Source organism: Pleurodeles waltl, chromosome 8 (genome assembly GCF_031143425.1).
Source record: "Pleurodeles waltl isolate 20211129_DDA chromosome 8, aPleWal1.hap1.20221129, whole genome shotgun sequence".
In the NCBI taxonomy this organism is placed as follows: Eukaryota; Metazoa; Chordata; class Amphibia; order Caudata; family Salamandridae; genus Pleurodeles; species Pleurodeles waltl.
Genome location: NC_090447.1, coordinates 329985708 through 330003183, shown reverse-complemented (window position 1 = coordinate 330003183; position 17476 = coordinate 329985708). Strand labels below are relative to the sequence as shown.

General features: G+C 40.2%; 1 long non-coding RNA gene across 1 annotated transcript in view; it reads left to right on the top strand.

The window, feature by feature from the left end:
* LOC138249940 (uncharacterized) overlaps positions 1-14502 on the top strand; it is a 104543-nt gene extending 90041 nt beyond the window's left edge. Inside the window, exon 3 of the long non-coding RNA XR_011194868.1 lies at positions 14423-14502. This is a non-coding gene — a long non-coding RNA (uncharacterized lncRNA). The remainder of the gene's footprint in view (positions 1-14422) is intronic.
* The last annotated feature ends 2974 nt before the right edge of the window (positions 14503-17476 follow it).

Sequence of the window (17476 nt, the reverse complement as noted above, 5' to 3'; positions counted from 1 at the left end):
CGCTTCAACCTCTCGGTCTTGTTCACAGTTCATACAAAAAACACCTTCCCATGAGTCTCTATTTATACTTGATTTGCTTAATACCAGCCAAGTGCATTATGGAACATGTGGTCTCACTGAAAACTAAAAACTAGAGATCTAATAATAACCAAAACATATCTACAGTCCAAAAGCTATAATTTATAATTGTTTCAATTTAACATAATATTGGTAAAAAATGTCAAAAGAATCTTCACAATGATGATTTTCATATACAAAAGCACACAAAAAAAATATTTTGAATTGATGTTCAAGTCCTCGGTGCAATCCCAAGTGAAAGTGGAGGATATTAGATAGTGATTCTATAAACTCCATTTGGAGAAGGTACTATTTTTCTGATACAATGGAGCTTATTTTACAAATTTCTATAAACCTAGTGTATGTGCTTGGTATAGTTCCCAGGTCAGATCTGAACTATAACACATATTTCTTTCTGCCTGTGTATGTATGAGAGCATATATGAGTATAATATTCTTCTTGCCTAGTGCTTATATACTCCATATCTATACCTTTGACCTTGTTTTGCATTATTTTACAATCAGGTCTCCATGATGCCTTCAGGTTGTGGAGGGAACAGATGTAGAGTGTATTAACATAGGGGAATAGGTATTAATTGGTTATGAGCAAAAGGCATCATGAAGGCCTGATTGTAAAATAATGCAAAACACGGTCAAAGGTATAGATATGGAGTATATAAGCACTAGGCAAGGAGAATATAATACTCATATATGTCCTCATATGATATTTCTTTATCATTTCTATACTTCTTTAAAATTGTCAGAGCATATATGTTCTCTTAACTGACCTTACTTATTCACCATTCTAATATCTGGCTCAATTTATTCTATTGTTTACATTTTTGTCTTGTTTCCCTTCTAAATCAGTCGTCCACATTGTGAGGTGCTGTTAAATCCTCATTTTACAAAAAATTCCCATTCTTCACTCTTATTTAAACCTTCCTTATATGTTCTAAATTTACTCATATAAAACTGTTCTATTCATTTATTTTATTGTCAAAGTCTCCTCGTCTTGTTCCCTTCACCATTATATATATACACCACCTTAAATCATGTTCATTATGGTTCTGCTCCAAGTAGTGTTCAACTAGAGGAGCATTCCTCTTTCTAGTTCTTATCGCTGATCTATGTCCGTTTAATCTTAGCCTAATTTCTCTCCCTGTTTCTTCTATAGATCCCTTGTTACATGGTCATATTATCAAACATCACATTTTTGGTTTTACAATTTACAATGTCTATGAGATGATGTCTCATCCCATTTAATTCCACTACATTACCTTTTTTTAACAGTATTTCAGTTACTACAGGACCCGCACAGGAAATTTCCTCTCACTTTACCCTCATCTCGAATGTCTCTCTGCTGGGCTTCTTTAGATTCCTTATACGTTTGTACTAAAGAATTTCTTATTGTTCTATTTCTTCTATATGCAAACAAGGGTTTCTCTAGACCTCTTCCATTTCCTTCATTCAAGAGTGTCCAATTCTTATTTATCAAATTGTTTTATCTTATTACTAATGTTGGAATAGTTTGTAATGTAAACGATTCTGTTTATGTCCTTTACTTTACACCCCCCTTCAAATAAGCTTTCCCTATTGTAGTACTTAGCTCTCTTATATGCATTTTTTATTAATGTCTTTGGGTAACCTCTCTCTCACAATTTTCCTTCCAAAGTCCTAGCATGTATTTTGTAATCTTCTCATTGTGTACAATTCTGTTTAAGTCTTAAAAATTGGCCAAATGGTATATTATCTCTCTGTCATCCTGGATGGTTGCTAGTATAATGTAATGGGGTATTAAGATTGTTCGGTTTTGTATATAACTCTACTTGTAGTTTCATCTCTACAGCTTTGAGCTTAATATCTAGAGAATCACATTCCTTCTGGCAAATCATCGAAGTACATTTCAAATTTGAATCTCCACAATTTAGCCAGAGAATAAAGGAATCCAAATCCTCTCCATCTCTCTGCCATATGAAAAATATATCATCGATAAACCGTACCCAATTTCTAACACTGTCATAGAATGTGTCAGAAGATTACCCATTAAATCAAACTTCCACAGGAGCAGATGCCTTTTACCCAACTCCCTCTAACAGATGCGTGCTCAGACTTTAACTGATTATCTGAACCCGGCATGCGCTAGGGGGAAGGGAAATGGGAAAAGAAAAAGAGAGACCCCCTCCAGATCCAGTTCCAGCCTGTGTTTCCCACTTGAAGATAGGATATTTAGTGTCTGTCTCGGAACTTCTGCACCTTTCTTCTTATTGGGATTTCTTTAAAGGAAGGAACTGCAGTCGGGTGAAAAGAGCATAGATAAGTACATTCCTACTGTACATTCAACTGTTCAGCCATTCACATTCACCCAATTCTATGGTTCTCCTAACCTAGATCTTTTGAGAGACTATCTTCTCTCTAAGAGAACAATGTTAACTTAATATCTTCTTTTCTCCAGGAGTCAGAGGGATTCCAAGGTTCTCTGGAGAACAGTTCACAAATTCACAAATATACAAACTACTAATAGCTTTTACAGGAAATGAAAACTCCTTCTCAAGGTTCAGTTTTCTCAATCACAGTCTCTAGGAATTAGTCTGAGTACTGAGGTTTGCCTCTACGTCTGACAAGTCTGCAAAGCAAAGAGTTCTTGAATATATATGTACATATATATATTGGCAAGTCTGGAAATCATACAAAAGGATTCCTTACCGCAGTTGCTTGAAGTTCTTTTAAGCCAAAGCAAATTCTCCTCAGAAAGCCGACAGCCAGTTGTTGGAAGAAGGAAAAAAATCAGCTTCTTAAAAAGGGAAAAAGTAGCTGATGTGCATACCGCAACAAGAGAAAATAATGAATTACTCAAATCTGGAAGAATTCTTTATGAAAAGAAGCTCCTCAGGAACACTGCTCATTCTCCTCAGGATGACAGTTGAAGTGCAGTGCTCCCTGAGATAAACAGCTGGAGGGAAGCTTCAGCACAAGACTAATGTAGAAACACTAGAGCGCTGACCTCACAAGGATTTGCGGCCACCGTCTTGAGGGGCAGTTAAACCTGAAGAAGCTAGTTCTAAGAACAGCCTCCGCAAGAGCCACCGGGAGTGAGGACTCCGCAGCAACCAACATGGGTACAAGGAAAAGGGGAATCGTTTTTGCTGAGGGAAGAACTTAACAACGCTGGCAATAGTTTTCATGACAGAATGGGGCCATTTTATTATATATATTTTTTTCTTAGAAGGAACCTACATACAAATATGCCAGACTTGGAGCACATGTAGCTCCCATGCTTTGCTTGGCAGAACATGCTTTTGTTTGGCAGAATATTTCATCAATGAATAAAAAAATATTATTTTTCAAAATAATCTCTACCCATTCTATTATTAAATTTGCGTGGGGAGATAAGTCACCTTCATCACTACACAATATCTGCTTCAGCATTTCTACTGTAGCACCCTGTGGGATGTTCGTGTATATTGCTTCAATGTTCAGAGTTACAAGCCATTCCCTTTCTGAGTCAAGTCTCAATCCTTCTATCTTACTGATCATATCAGTTGTATCCTTGATATATAATGGTTGTTGCAAAACTAATGGTTTCAAAAAGCAATCTACATATTTGCTCAGAGGCTCAGTAAGAGAATTCAGACTTGAAACAATCGCCCTCATAGGAGGATCCTTAAATTTCTTATGACCATTGGTAGGCCATATATAGCTGGAATCATGGAATGTTCATTGTATAAGATCTCATATTCATCCTGACAGATTAATTAATTCTCTTTTGTTAGACATACATTCTCCTTTATTTTTGATCCTACAGCTACCCATTCTTCTCTATTTGATTTTCTATAATGTTCTGTCACCTGCAGTAGGTTATTCATCCTTCTGATGCAATCATTGGTATCCATTATCAGTATACTCCAACCTTTGTCTCCTGGTTTCATTGTTATATTCTCACAATTTTCTAGATCTTTAAGTGCTTACAGTTGTTTTTTTGTTAGATTGCTCTTATACCAAATGTTTTTCTTTAATATGTCTTCCACAACCTTCTCTATCACCTTCTCCAACACCTCTACTTCTTTCCCTACCATCTGTCTGGAAGGGATCCATACGGACGGGGGTCTCAATCCTGATTTATTTTCTTTTTTTAATCCTGTCCCTACCTTCAAAAACATTTTTTAACCGAAGTTTTCTAAACAAGTCCCTCATATCGCTTTCTATTGCATATTTATCTGGGGATACAGAGGGGGCAAAACCTAAACCCTTTTCTAAAACCTCTCTTACCTCTGTCTTCAAAACCCTGTATGACAAATTGATTACAGATGCACAAGTTATATATATTCCCACTCCTTCTGACTTCTTGTTCTCGTGTGTTGCCTCCTGGGGCCTGAACTTTGATACTGATATGTTCCTCTCCCCTTGCTTCTGCCTCGATGATTCTGGGTGAACCTATTCTGTTCTAAAAAAATATTAGAGCTACCGCTGCTTGATCCTGCTAGTCCCTCTCCTTCCCTATTCATTCTATTATCAGTGGTGCTCTCTTCCTCTGATTCAGTTCTTGTATATGATGTGTCTGAAAATGTCACATGTCTTTTGAAACCCCTTGTTTTATTCCGAGAACAACGTGTGTTCTAATTCTCTCTATTTTGGGGCATCTCATAATAATCTTTCTGTAAATCTCCATTTTGTATTTTTTGACATCTTTACTCAATTTTATAGTTTTTTTATTAGTCAAGTATCCTCTATATCCTACCAAATTATCTTGTATTTCCTCAAGTTTCCGTTTTGCTTTATCTAAAGCATTCTTTTCTTTTAACTCTAATACTAGAATTTCAATTTCCTTTTCCCCCAAAATTATTATTTCTTGTGCCATTTCTATAATCAATAACATCCAGTCCGAACTACATATGTTAGCTCTAAAGGTCCACTGTTCATATAATTTTTTCTATTTTAACAAATAGGCCCGGCTCATTTTTTATTTGAAGGCCCTTAGGTATAATACCTTTTTTGCAATATTCAATCAAAAAGTCAGAATGCAACTCTGTACGAATCACCTTTTCCTTTAAATTCCAAAGGTTTTTCCACTTATCAACATCACCACTCGATACTGTTAACATACTGATATTTTTAGAGTTACCATTTATAATTTTGTCAAATCGGTCCTCTGAAAATCCAAATATTTTTAAAGTATCCATAAAATTATCCATAAATTATTTCTCTCTCCAGCTAACCAGCTGTACTAATATTCTGAAACAAATCAGAGAGGAACCCCTTCCAACACCAAAGGGACAGGGTTGAAAGTCCATACATATACACAAATTCCCTTTAGATGTGAATTTGAATCCTCAGACTCAATTGAAATTACACTGCTGGCATGCAATTTTCTACATATATGGGATTGAAAGTTATTTATATATATATATATATATATATATATATATATATATATATATATATAGTGAAAAAATAAAGGGCTATTGACATTGAAGATACGTTTGGTGTTTTTATCTAAAATATTTTGAATAACATAAAAATAAAAAGATAAGAAATAACAAGAAAAACAATGTGTAGAGTATGGTCTTCACATAGTAATGTTTGGAGTATAGTGACATTGGAAAACGGTCAATAGCCCTTTATTTTTTCACCTTGTATATATATATATATATATATATATATATATATATATATATATATATATATATATATATATATATATATATGCAAAAAACAAAGGAGAACTCTGGGAAGTTCCCAATTTTAGGTGGAGAGCTGCTCTAGTAAGTAAGTATATATATATATGGCGCCCGCGGCTTTGGCGGTCTTTTTTCAAGACCGCCAAAATCGTAATGGGGGCCTTTGTTTGCTTTTAACAGACTTAAGACACTTTATATCACTTCTCAGTGATATCTCAACATTTACTTATTGCATTTTAATCATTTTGACCTGCATCTTATCAGATAAATATTATATATTTTTCTAAACACTGTGTGGTGTATTTTTGTGGTGCTATATGGTGTTATTGTATGATTTATTGCGTAAATACTTTACACATTGCCTTGTAAGTTAAGCCTGACTGCTCAGTGCCAAGCTACCAGAGGGTGGGCGCAGGATAATTTGGATTGTGTGTGACTTACTCTGACTAGAGTGAGGGTCCTTGCTTGAACAGGGGATAACCTGACTGCCAACCAAAGACCCCATTTCTAATAGGTAGTATATCACATGCAACAACAGTGCAAAGTTCAATAACAAACAACATTAAGGGTGTTACTAACATTATATCAGCAGGAGCATTGGCACTAGTACCAGTAGTGTGAGTGGAATACTACCCTAATTGTGTCATTACTACCCAAAAAGGGCCCTATTTTCTTATGGCATCCCTTGTTTTCAAAATATGCTACGAAGGTGAGGTAGGTGAGCTTGCAATTAGCTACTTACACTCACATTTGAGAGACACTAGTGGTGAAGGTGGACTGTGTCAATAGTGGATGTGGGCAGTCCCAGTTGTATTAGTGGGTGGTGGACTTTTGAGACTCACGTTCAGTTATTTGTTAGCAAATTAAGCACTGGGTATCGGGAATCAGAAAGTCGGACAATCTGTAATTTCATAATTTTCCTTGATTTATACCTTTTTAGAAAGGATTCTTCAGCAGCACTTCATTGCAGCAGTAAACCTAGCGGTGGAACTGACTTGATCAAACCCCAACCCTTCCACCTGTGGTGTCCCCTACCTGCAGCACAACCCGATGCCCCTAAGGCCTTCCACTACATTCTCTCTTTCCACGCACCCCATACATGCAGGGGCACAGATTGCTGTGGTTGTTTCAGGATTTCAAGCCACAGAATGCCCTTGGGTCAGTATAACTGGTGACACACAGTTTTGGTTTTACCATCATTTATTATAGGAGTGACATAATCATGTAATCAACAATACATATATTGTGTGCCTTAACGTTACTAATGTAAAGTGGAGCATCTAAATTGTATTACTGAAGGTGCATTCACAGTAAGAAATTAGCAGTCCATGTATATGGGTGATCTAGTGTTTTATTTTAACATGCTGATTTCTAGTACTCATGCACTTTTATATTCATATATTCTTTTTAAAGTTTAAAAGATAAAGGCCCTCATTACAACCTTGACGGGTGGCGAAGGCCGCCCGCCAAGGTTCAACCGCCGAGCGGCCGCCAATGCAGCCGCACTCCTGCCGGCCCCATTTTGACATCCCCACTGGGCCGGCGGGCAGAAACAGAGTATATCATAAGAAAATTGCTTATACACAGTATCATTGGTAGAATTCAAATGATGGTTATCTATTCCTAACGAAATGATATGATATAAATAAACAACAATAATAAGTATTTCATGGAGGTTTGGGTACTTCTTCCGTTCGAAGATTATGTACATATTGAGCTGAATCATTTAGAAAAGATATAACACGTAGCCAAAGGATGTCACTTTTCAGAGGAAGAGACACTAGAGTAACATAAGCTCTGTCCAACCTATGATTATAACAAACACCATACCACCAAGCTTGAAATTATATATTTGAAGCTTTCTTCCATTACTTGGTGATTTGCTGAAATGCAACACCAAGACGTAAATCTAAAATACCAATCTTATCCTGATGAGGTGACCAATCTTGAGCAAGACCACCTAAAAATATATTTGTGTACCTAAAAGGTATATGTGTATTACAAATAGTATTTATTTGTTGCCAGACTCTTAACTGAAAGTGATGTATTGAGGGACATTCAAAAAACATATGTTTAAGGTTTGAGGGTGAATCATTGCAATACCAGCTAGAGGGTGAATTAGTAACATTAATTTTATGTAGAGAGGTTGGAGTAATCAATAGCCTAGTACAAATATAAAATAGAGTTTGAAACATATTAGCCGCTCTAGATGATTTCCTAATCTCACAGCAAATTTTATTCCATAAGGGTATTGGGAAAGTGACATGCAAATCATGTTCCATTGTAACTCTACTACAGACCTATACCGATCTATTGGGGGAGCTGTGAGGATTTGATAAATATGTGATGCTGAAGGAAAGGACAACAATGAAGTCCTCAACTGAGAGGTGTGAGAAATGGAAATGTTATCTGGTATAAATGTCTTCTAGGCCTTTTGAATGATGTTAATAAGTGTAAAGTATTTAGTTGAATATGGAGTTGGAAGAGAGTAACATTGTTGAACTTGTGTAAAAGAAAGAAAAACATCATTATCAAAAAGCTGATTAACCCAACTTAGAACTTTCACTTGTCACGATTTCCCAAAATAGTTGTATTATTTATCTTAATATATTTTTTGGGCCAAATTGAAGAGTGTAGAAATTGCTCCTTAATGTCTTTATCGAGAACAAAAATGGGACATAATATTTTACACTCATTTTTCAAAATGGGAAGAGAGAATGAAAGAGTAAAGATTAAAAATTCTCGAATAGAGAAAGGATGAAGAAAAGCATTTTCCCTGCCCACCCAGAGAGGAGATAAAATAGATGTTTCCCCATTTAATGAGAAAGAAGCTTATTTGAAGAAGAACGCAGTGCGATATGAATGAAAATCAGGGAAATTTACGCCTCCTAAATGCTTGGTTTTTTAAAGTTCTTGAAGGGACATTCTAGGTTTTTGATTGTTCTATAGAAATTTAGATAGAGTTGTATTGAGTTTTTTTAAAATAATGACAAGGACTATTTATAGGTATATTTGACACATAAAAGAGTATAATTGGGGCTAGCATCATCTTAAGTGTCTAGCCACGCCCACCAAGATAGTAAGAGAGGATTCCATTTGACGTTTAGAGTAGTCAAAGTGGAAAGAATCTGTATCATATTGGATGAAACTGTTTACTTGATGGAGGGTTTGAACTAAAGACCAAGATATTTAATTTTGTCTTGATTCCAATGGAAGTCAGAAAAACTAAAATCAGCATGGAAACATAATTTATTTAAGGGGAGTATGTTGCATTTTTCTTTATTTAATTAATATCCTGAAAAATTGGAGACTTCCATAAGAAAGGCTGGCAACGTAGTCTGTGATTTCGACATGAAAAGTAGCATGACATCAGCATAAGCAGAACATTTTAATTAATTCTTTCCTTATTGAAAACCATACATATCTGGATTATTCCAGAGTTTGATTAAAAAGGGTTCAAGAGCAAGATTAAATAAAAAAGGTGATAAAGGACAGCCTTGTCAAACTCCACACTAAAGGTCAAAAGGGGGAGATATAAGACAAAAATATGAACGCTTTGGGTGAAGAATAGAATAAAGACATGAGTTTTACAAATTTTGAACAAAAGTCAAACCAGGAGGGAGTGGAGAATATAAATTGGCAATCAATTTGATCAAATGCTTTTTCTGCATCTAAAGGAATTGTAGCCAAGAAATGTTGATATACTTTTGATTTGCTCAAAATATTGTAAAATAGTCTAGTGTTATCTGATAGATATCATCCTTTGATAAAACCAGATTGTTCTCTTCGGATCAACTGAGGAAGAAAGGGATCAAGATGAATAGTTGACATTTTAGCAAAAACTTTATAATCTAAATTAACAAAGGAAAATGATCTGTAATTTTTACATAGTTTTGGATCTTTACCTTCTTGTGAATAAGACAAATCAAGGCGTTTTGGAATGAGCCTCTGGCAGAATTGGATATGATAAAATATGTATAGATCTGATATAATTTGGTAATTAAAATTTGTCAGAAATGTAAATAAAATTCTATAGTGAATCCATCGAGTCCAGGGGCTTTACCTTTTTCAATTAGATGCATAGCTTCAATAATACTTTTAGTACAAATATCTTTATCTAGGGGGGATCAATATTTAGATGCAGGGGTGGTTTCATAGAGGCTAATTATTGAAGAATATGATCCTGAAAAGGTGGAGACTCAGGGGTATAGAGATCGTTGTAGAACTTAGTAAATTCATTCAATATATCTTCATTTTGTTTGAAGAGGAGTATTAGTAGAAGACAGAATAGATTCTATTTTAACACAATCTTTTTAGTCTTAAAATAATTTGCAAGACTTTTCTCAGATTTATTTTGTCCCCCATAGTATTTAGCACTAGAGTTAAGAAGATATATGTTAGCGATTTTTGTTGGGTTCTTGTTAAAGGTAAATTGGGCTTGAACTAGTTTACTGAGGCATGTTTTAGATTTGGATGTGCAATATGTATGCTCTGGTTGCTTAATGAAATTCATGATTTGAATTCATTTTTTAGAAGCATTTTTTTTCTTGTTGGCCACATATGAGATGATAAAATCTGTAAAAGCTGTTTTGAATGCACCCAAACACTTTGAATGGTCACCTCAGGTGTATCATTATCAATAAAGAATTGGGTTGCACATTTTTCGAAACATTAAGTGAAATTAATATCAAGAAGCAAGGAATTATTGAATATTCAGCTTCTAATTCTAGGGATATTTGGTATGAGATCTACGGGCCTCAGTACGATTTTCGCAGTCCCAAAAAGACTGCCATGTTGGTGGTCTTTCAGACTGCCCTATCATGAGTTACACAGGCACGACCACTGACCGCCAACCAAAAAAGGCAGACCACCAGCGGCATGGTGGCCTGGAAATATGCGGTCTGACCTCCAGCACCGACAGCATTGCGAACCACCACTGACAGCATTACAAGCACACAGTCACTGTGGTGGACACCCATGGCAGTCAGCCAATGGCAGTCCAAACCACCGCCATCCCTGGTCAGCAAACCAATACACAACAGCACATTGAATGAATTTGAAAGCAACACAGCTGACTCACATTGCCGCACCGGACACACCTGCAAAGGACATTATAAAACATACTCCTTCACACACCACAATTCTTTGCATTTACTCTGCAACACACACATGCCAGAGCAACTTTTTTCCATACAGCACAGTTACTAGGAACCACTTTTTTCACCATCCCATACAACACCCTACACACACTTTTGTCTATTAACATTCTATTGCACTTACCCTGTATAGTACGTCACTGTCACCCATTTATTTTTTGTCCAACCATGTCACACTAATTTTTCTGAAGATGAGTTGAGTCATGGTGGGTGGAATCATAATAGAAGAGTAACAATTGTTTGGAGCACAAGCCCAGCACACTCCTCTCAGTAGGAACCTGGAAATGTGGGACAGGATAGTCGACAGAGTCAATACTGTAAGCATCACCCTGCGCACAAGGGAGGATATCAGGACGAGGTGGAGTGACCTCAAAGGCAAGGTATGTTCCCTGGTCTCCAGGCACGAGCTGTGGGCCAAGAAGACTGATGGTGGCCCTCCCAGTGCCTTATTACATCTCTTTCCCTGGGAGGACAAGGTCTAGACCATCCTGCGCCCTGAAGGCTTGACAGGAATACCTGGGGGAGTGGAGTCTGGTAAGTCACATCATTAATAATGTTACCAAAATGCTATACTCACATGGGGAGATGGCATTTATAGAGTGTGCGTAGTACAGGGATTGACATGACTACAACTCCCTGCGGGATCTGTTTCTATAACACCAAACACCAGACCAGTGGTCACTTCTCCAAATACCCCTGTTTGGTACCCGTGAATTTAAGGGTACACACTTGGGGAGATGCCACTTGTCAAGTGTGTGTATTACAGGCACTGACATGACTACAACTCTCAGCAGGCACTATTCCTGTAACTACAAGCACTAGCATAGTGGTCACATGCTACAATACATCTGTTAGTGAACTCTCAATTGGAGTGTACTCACCTAAAGGAGAGAATATTGGTCAAGTGTTTGTACTAGAGAGAGTGGCCTGACTGCAACTCACAGTAGACTATGTCCCAGCAACTCCAAATACTAGCATAGTGTTTACTTGTCTAAAGACCACTGTCTGGCAACTCACAATTGACGTTTATTCAGTTGGGAGGATACCAATTGCCAAATGTGGTAATTAAAGGGAGTGACATGACTACTAAGGCCAGGAAGGTGCTGTGTCTGTAAGACCATCAGCCCAGTGTTCTCTTGTCCAAATACCATTGTTTGTGAACTCTCAATTGAAATGGACTCATGTGGGAGGGTAACATTTGTTTACTGTGTGTAGTACAGAGACTGGCATGACTGCAACTCCCTGGAGGCTCTGTTACTGTCACTCAGAACACCAGTCCAGTGGTCTCTTCTCGAAATACCCTTCTATGTAACATCACAATTTAAGTGTACTCACCTGGGGGGGTGACATCTATCAAGTGTATGAAGTAGAGGGAGTGACATGACTGCTAAGGCCAGGAGACTTTGTTTGTCTAACTCCAAACACAAGCCCAGTGTTGACATGCCCAACTACTGTCGGTTAACTCTCAATTGAAGTTTACTTACCTACGAGGATAACATTTGCATGGTGGTGGGAAGTAGAAGGAGTGACAGGAATGCAAAGCCCAATAGGCCATGTGTCTCTCACACCAAACACAAAACCAGTGTGCCTTTGCACTCATCCATCTATTTGTGAACTCTCAATTGAAGTGTACCCACCTGGGAGGATACAATTTGTCAAGTGTGTGGACTAGCATGACTGAAACCCCCAGGAGGGAGGCACTGTTTCTGTAACTCCAAACACAAGCACAGTGGTCACTTGCCCATATGCCCCTGTGTGTCAAATCAGAAACGAAGTATACTCACATGGGAGGGGAACATTGGAAAAGTGTGTGTGTAGTCAAGAGAGTGCATGAATCTAGGGATCCTGAGGCGCTGACTAATGCCCCTAGACCTCCTTTGGCTTGAGATTAGTGGTCAGAAACATGTTGTCCATTAAATAGTAGGTGACTCTTCGAGCCATTACCCTCTAGAAGCATCCCACTTCTTCTTTTTAATCTCACCAGCAATCCCCACTAATAAAGGTGAATCATCACACAGGTGATTATTCAGGTGTTTTTAGTCTTTCTGTAGCACAACTGGATCCCATCATTATCCAGATAACCTTTATCTCTGCACTCCCTCCAAGTTCCTTCAAATACGAGGTTGAGTCCATCCAGGTGGTATTATCCTACCTGCATGGGGCTAGGTGGTCATGTGATGAAGCATGACACTATATAGTGTGTGAGACCACCTAGTCCGTAAGGAAAGATTCCCCTCAACACCATTCCCAGCAGAAGAATAAGTCCCGAAGTTCAGGATATGCAAACGGTCCAGGGCAAATTAAATTTATTTTGCACCCACACGATACCCCATACCCCATACTCCTTGTGTATTTGTTCCTGTTTCCAGGGGAGATAGTATGGGTTTTCTTTTCTTTTCTCACTCCCCTCCTCTCTCGTTGTGATTAAGGTAAAGAGAATGACCTGACAGCAACTCCCAGCAGGCCCTGTATCTGTAACTCAAAACACCAGTACAGTGGTCACTTGCCCTTATACCCGTGTGTGTCAACTCACAAACGACGTATACTCACCTGGGTGATAACATTGGAAAAGTGTGTGGACTAGATGGAATAACCTGACTGCAACTCACAGAGGCACTGTTTCTGTTACTCCAAACACCAGACCAGTGTCCTCTTGCCCTAATACCCCTGTGCCCTAACTCTCAATTGATGTTCACTCACCTGGGAGGATAATATTTGTATGGTAGTGGGTAGTAGACCGAGTGACCGGAATGCAAAGCCCATTAGGCCCTCTCTCTCCCACTCCAAACACAAAACCAGTGTTCACTTGCACAAAACCATCTATTTGTGAACTCTCGGTGGAAGTGTACTCACCTGGGAGGATAACATTTGTCAAGTGTGTGTAGTATGGAGAGTGACATGACTGAAATTCACTATTTCATTAACTCCAAACACGAGACCAGTGGTCACTTGTCCAAATACCCTTGCTTGCTAACTCTCAATTGAAGTTCACTCACCTGGATGACCAAGATACAGATCATGCTCAAATCAGAGATGTTCCTGGATACCTTGCTCCATCTTGACCTGCAAACCTAAGATGAAACTATTGAGGACAGGAAGGGCAGCTTACCCAGTGTGCAAAACTATGATCCCAAAGACCTCAAGATGCATCACCAGAATGGCATTAGCAACCAACACATTCACAATTCACTGACCACATGATGACTCCTGGGTCTGCCTCCATAATAATCAACTAGTCATCAAAATGGACAAAGACATATCTTACATAGCCACTGTTTTGCCTGCACTGGTGGCAAGATGGCATTTTCACCACCCCAAGGGCAAATGATCTGCACATTTCAGCTGCTGCTTGACTTTAAATGGAATTGGCATGCTTCACAAATGTCAGGTCAATATAATGAATGCCATAGGTGCCTGCTGCATTAGGATTAACTGCAAATTAACTTTGTACAAAGTATATGCTTAATGTAACACTGGATTGTTGGAGGTAGATGTCACAGTATAACCAGTAACATTGTATCTTTCACATCAACAGGTCGAACGGCCACTGGGCACACAGAGGCCACAGAAGAGACTGCCACTACCCTCTGGATGAAGCCCTCAGTTAAGAAGACACTCCTGGACTGCTGGACATGGAGGAAAGTCCTGGCACGTCTGGGCAACCTGGTCAGACAACAACAATGAGTCTCACTGTGGCCACATCAACATCTCCCAGCCCGGTTGCCTCTACATCACAGATAACCATTTGCCCCCAACCTGTGTCCCGAGCACAGTGTCTACCATCTTGTGCTCCCCAGTCCTGGCTCCTGAGTCAGCACAACACTTCTGAGAATAAGGGTCCAGGACTGAGTTAGAGAGGGCACCTGTGGCAAGGGCACAGGCCCATGGGAGTAGGGTGCATGGGAGCAGTGCTTCATTTGTAAATAAAAAGGTGCCAGTGGCCAAAGCCCTCCTCTTAAACCCGCGGGTGCTGCAATACAATGTGTGAACACAGAATACAGAGCCGGCGTAATCCTGAAGCCAGCTCAGACCTCTTCAATCCATTTACAGCCAATCCCTGCCCCTTCAGCTCACTCTTGCAGTTTTCTACTTTCTCCCTTTGTGACGCTTTTTCGTTTTACCTTCCTCCGCCTTTCCCATGTGTGTCTTTTGCTTGCAGCAAATGCTTGAGGCAGAAGAATAAGCCCCGGCCATCAAAAATAAGTGCCAGTGCTCAGCACTGGAAACAACAACCACAAATTAAGCACTGCATGGGAGGGATACTGTGGGCCAGCAGGGTGAGGGCACGGGCTGATCCTGGCAAGAACACCATCAGCCACGCCTTGGGGGTCTATCAGTACTTCTAAGATGTGATGGGCCTGGTCTTGACCGAACTCTGGGAAATCTAGCAGCTAAAGAGGTTGCGTGGGAGGGATACTGTGCCCAGCAGGGTGAGGCCACCAGGGCTGTTCCTGGCCAGGATGCCATCAGTCGCATCTTAGGAGACTATCAGTAGTCCCAGGGCGTGATGGGCCAGGTCTTGACTGAACTCTGGGAAATCTAGGGACATGCGAGAGCAGTGGGAGGCCCACAATACCAACATGGCCTCCCTAACAAGGGTGATGCGGGACATTACCACTGATTAGGGGTCTACAACACTACTCTACCCCTTCCTTTGGCTCATCAACACCAGGCACATCTACATCAGTGCCATCAACTTGAAGGGAGGCCCTGCCAATGGAAAACCTGCCTCAGACACCCCTGCCTCTGTAGCAGCAGAACCCCCCATGCAAGTGGGGATGTCCAGCAAAGAATCCAGGAGGTGTGGGTGGAAAGGCACTCACCGCTTCTTTAAGCAACTCCTTCATAATCACTCTGTTGACTGATCCTCAACCACATACCAATTCTAATGCGAGGCGTACTCTGGATTTTAGAATACCAGTGGTGTGGCATCTACTCCAATGATTTCAATCATCATGACTGACACCTTCACTTTATTTTTACTTCTTTTCAGTCCAAATCTTGTTTTCTGCTTCAGCATTGTAATAAATTCACCAATTACAAACTCATTGTCCGCTTGCTTAATTTCCACATTTTGCTAAGTAGAGATGTAAGACCATATGAACGACATGATGAAGACTTTCCTTATTTGTGCAAGGAGGGATTTGTTACAGACACACAGGCCCTCATTTTGAACACAGCGGTCGAAACCGCTGTGCTCATGCTGGCGGTCTTACTGCTGACCGCCAGCACCCCCGGATCCCCGCCAGCCGTATAAAGAACATTCCTGTGGGCCGGCGGGCAGAAACATTGTTTCCACCCGCCGGACCACAGGAATGCCTGGCCGGGACATTGACGGCTGCTCCACATAGAGCTGCCGCCAATGCCTCTGTGCGGCGGGTGCAGCTGCACCTGTCGCGCAGATCACTGCCCATAAATTGGGCAGTGACCTGCGCAATGGGGCACTGTACTGGGGCCCCTGCACTGCCAATGCCAAGTGTATGGGCAGTGCATGGGCCCCTAGGGGTGCCCCTGTGCACCACTTCCGCCAGCCTTTCCCTGGCGGGAAAACCCACCAGGGTAAGGCTGGAGACTGCAGGATCATTATCCGAGGGGCAGCACCGCTGCCCTGTCAGATGATGATGCCAACCGCCGCCAGGCTGCCTGACGGAGGCGTCCTGGCTGTGAGTGAGGGCCGCCTATGGCAGCCCTCAAAGGTTTCATTATGTGGCGGTTTGGGCCGCCATACCGTCTGGCAGGTTTTCCCAATCCCGCAGACCATGGATGGAAGGGATTTGTCAGACATTGTCCTGTAGAATAGGCAAACATTAAAGTGGTTGGTGTCAGCAGCTGGAGCGTTCTCACTTACCCGACCAAAGTAATCTTACATCACATAATCCAAGATACAGACAGCAGAACAATAGTCCCTGACCACAGGCACATCTTAATCCAATGACCATGCATCTGGTGGTATGACACTAACATTTGTCAGTGATGTGGCGCAGGCACTGTGGCCTGCAATGATGAAGCACATCTACAGCTACATACAGGTCATACATAACCAATGTGAAGGGTGAGTGACTTGTTTGCAATCTATGACTACATATTTCATGCCCACATGATGGCACTCATGATGTTATCTGCCCACCACAGCACAAAAAACAAGTGCAATTTTCACCTCTCACCTTCCACCCAAACACTTTGCAAGCAGCCTTGGCACACGTCTCTTACACCCTGAATCTGGGACCTACATGACCTGGGACAAACCATGTCTATTTCCTATGTCAGAACAGCATCAGATACCTGCCAATGCCACAACTCTGAAATGCCCACATGAGAATGTCATGGTAAAGGTACCTGTACAAAGGTAAAACAAGGAGTATAGGCTTGAAAGTATACCTATGACACAACTCACATAGCAAGCAACTGGAAATATCATTACATTGCAAGGAAACTGGAAGAAACAAAGCAACAGCATCAAGGTGGAGATATTTCAAGGGGTAACTCTTCAAGCAGCCTTTGACTGAATATTTCAGAGTATCAGCTCCCTAGTTGTTGCTAATACACCAAATTCCACACATTCTCACAACTACAGTTCATTGTACAGTCA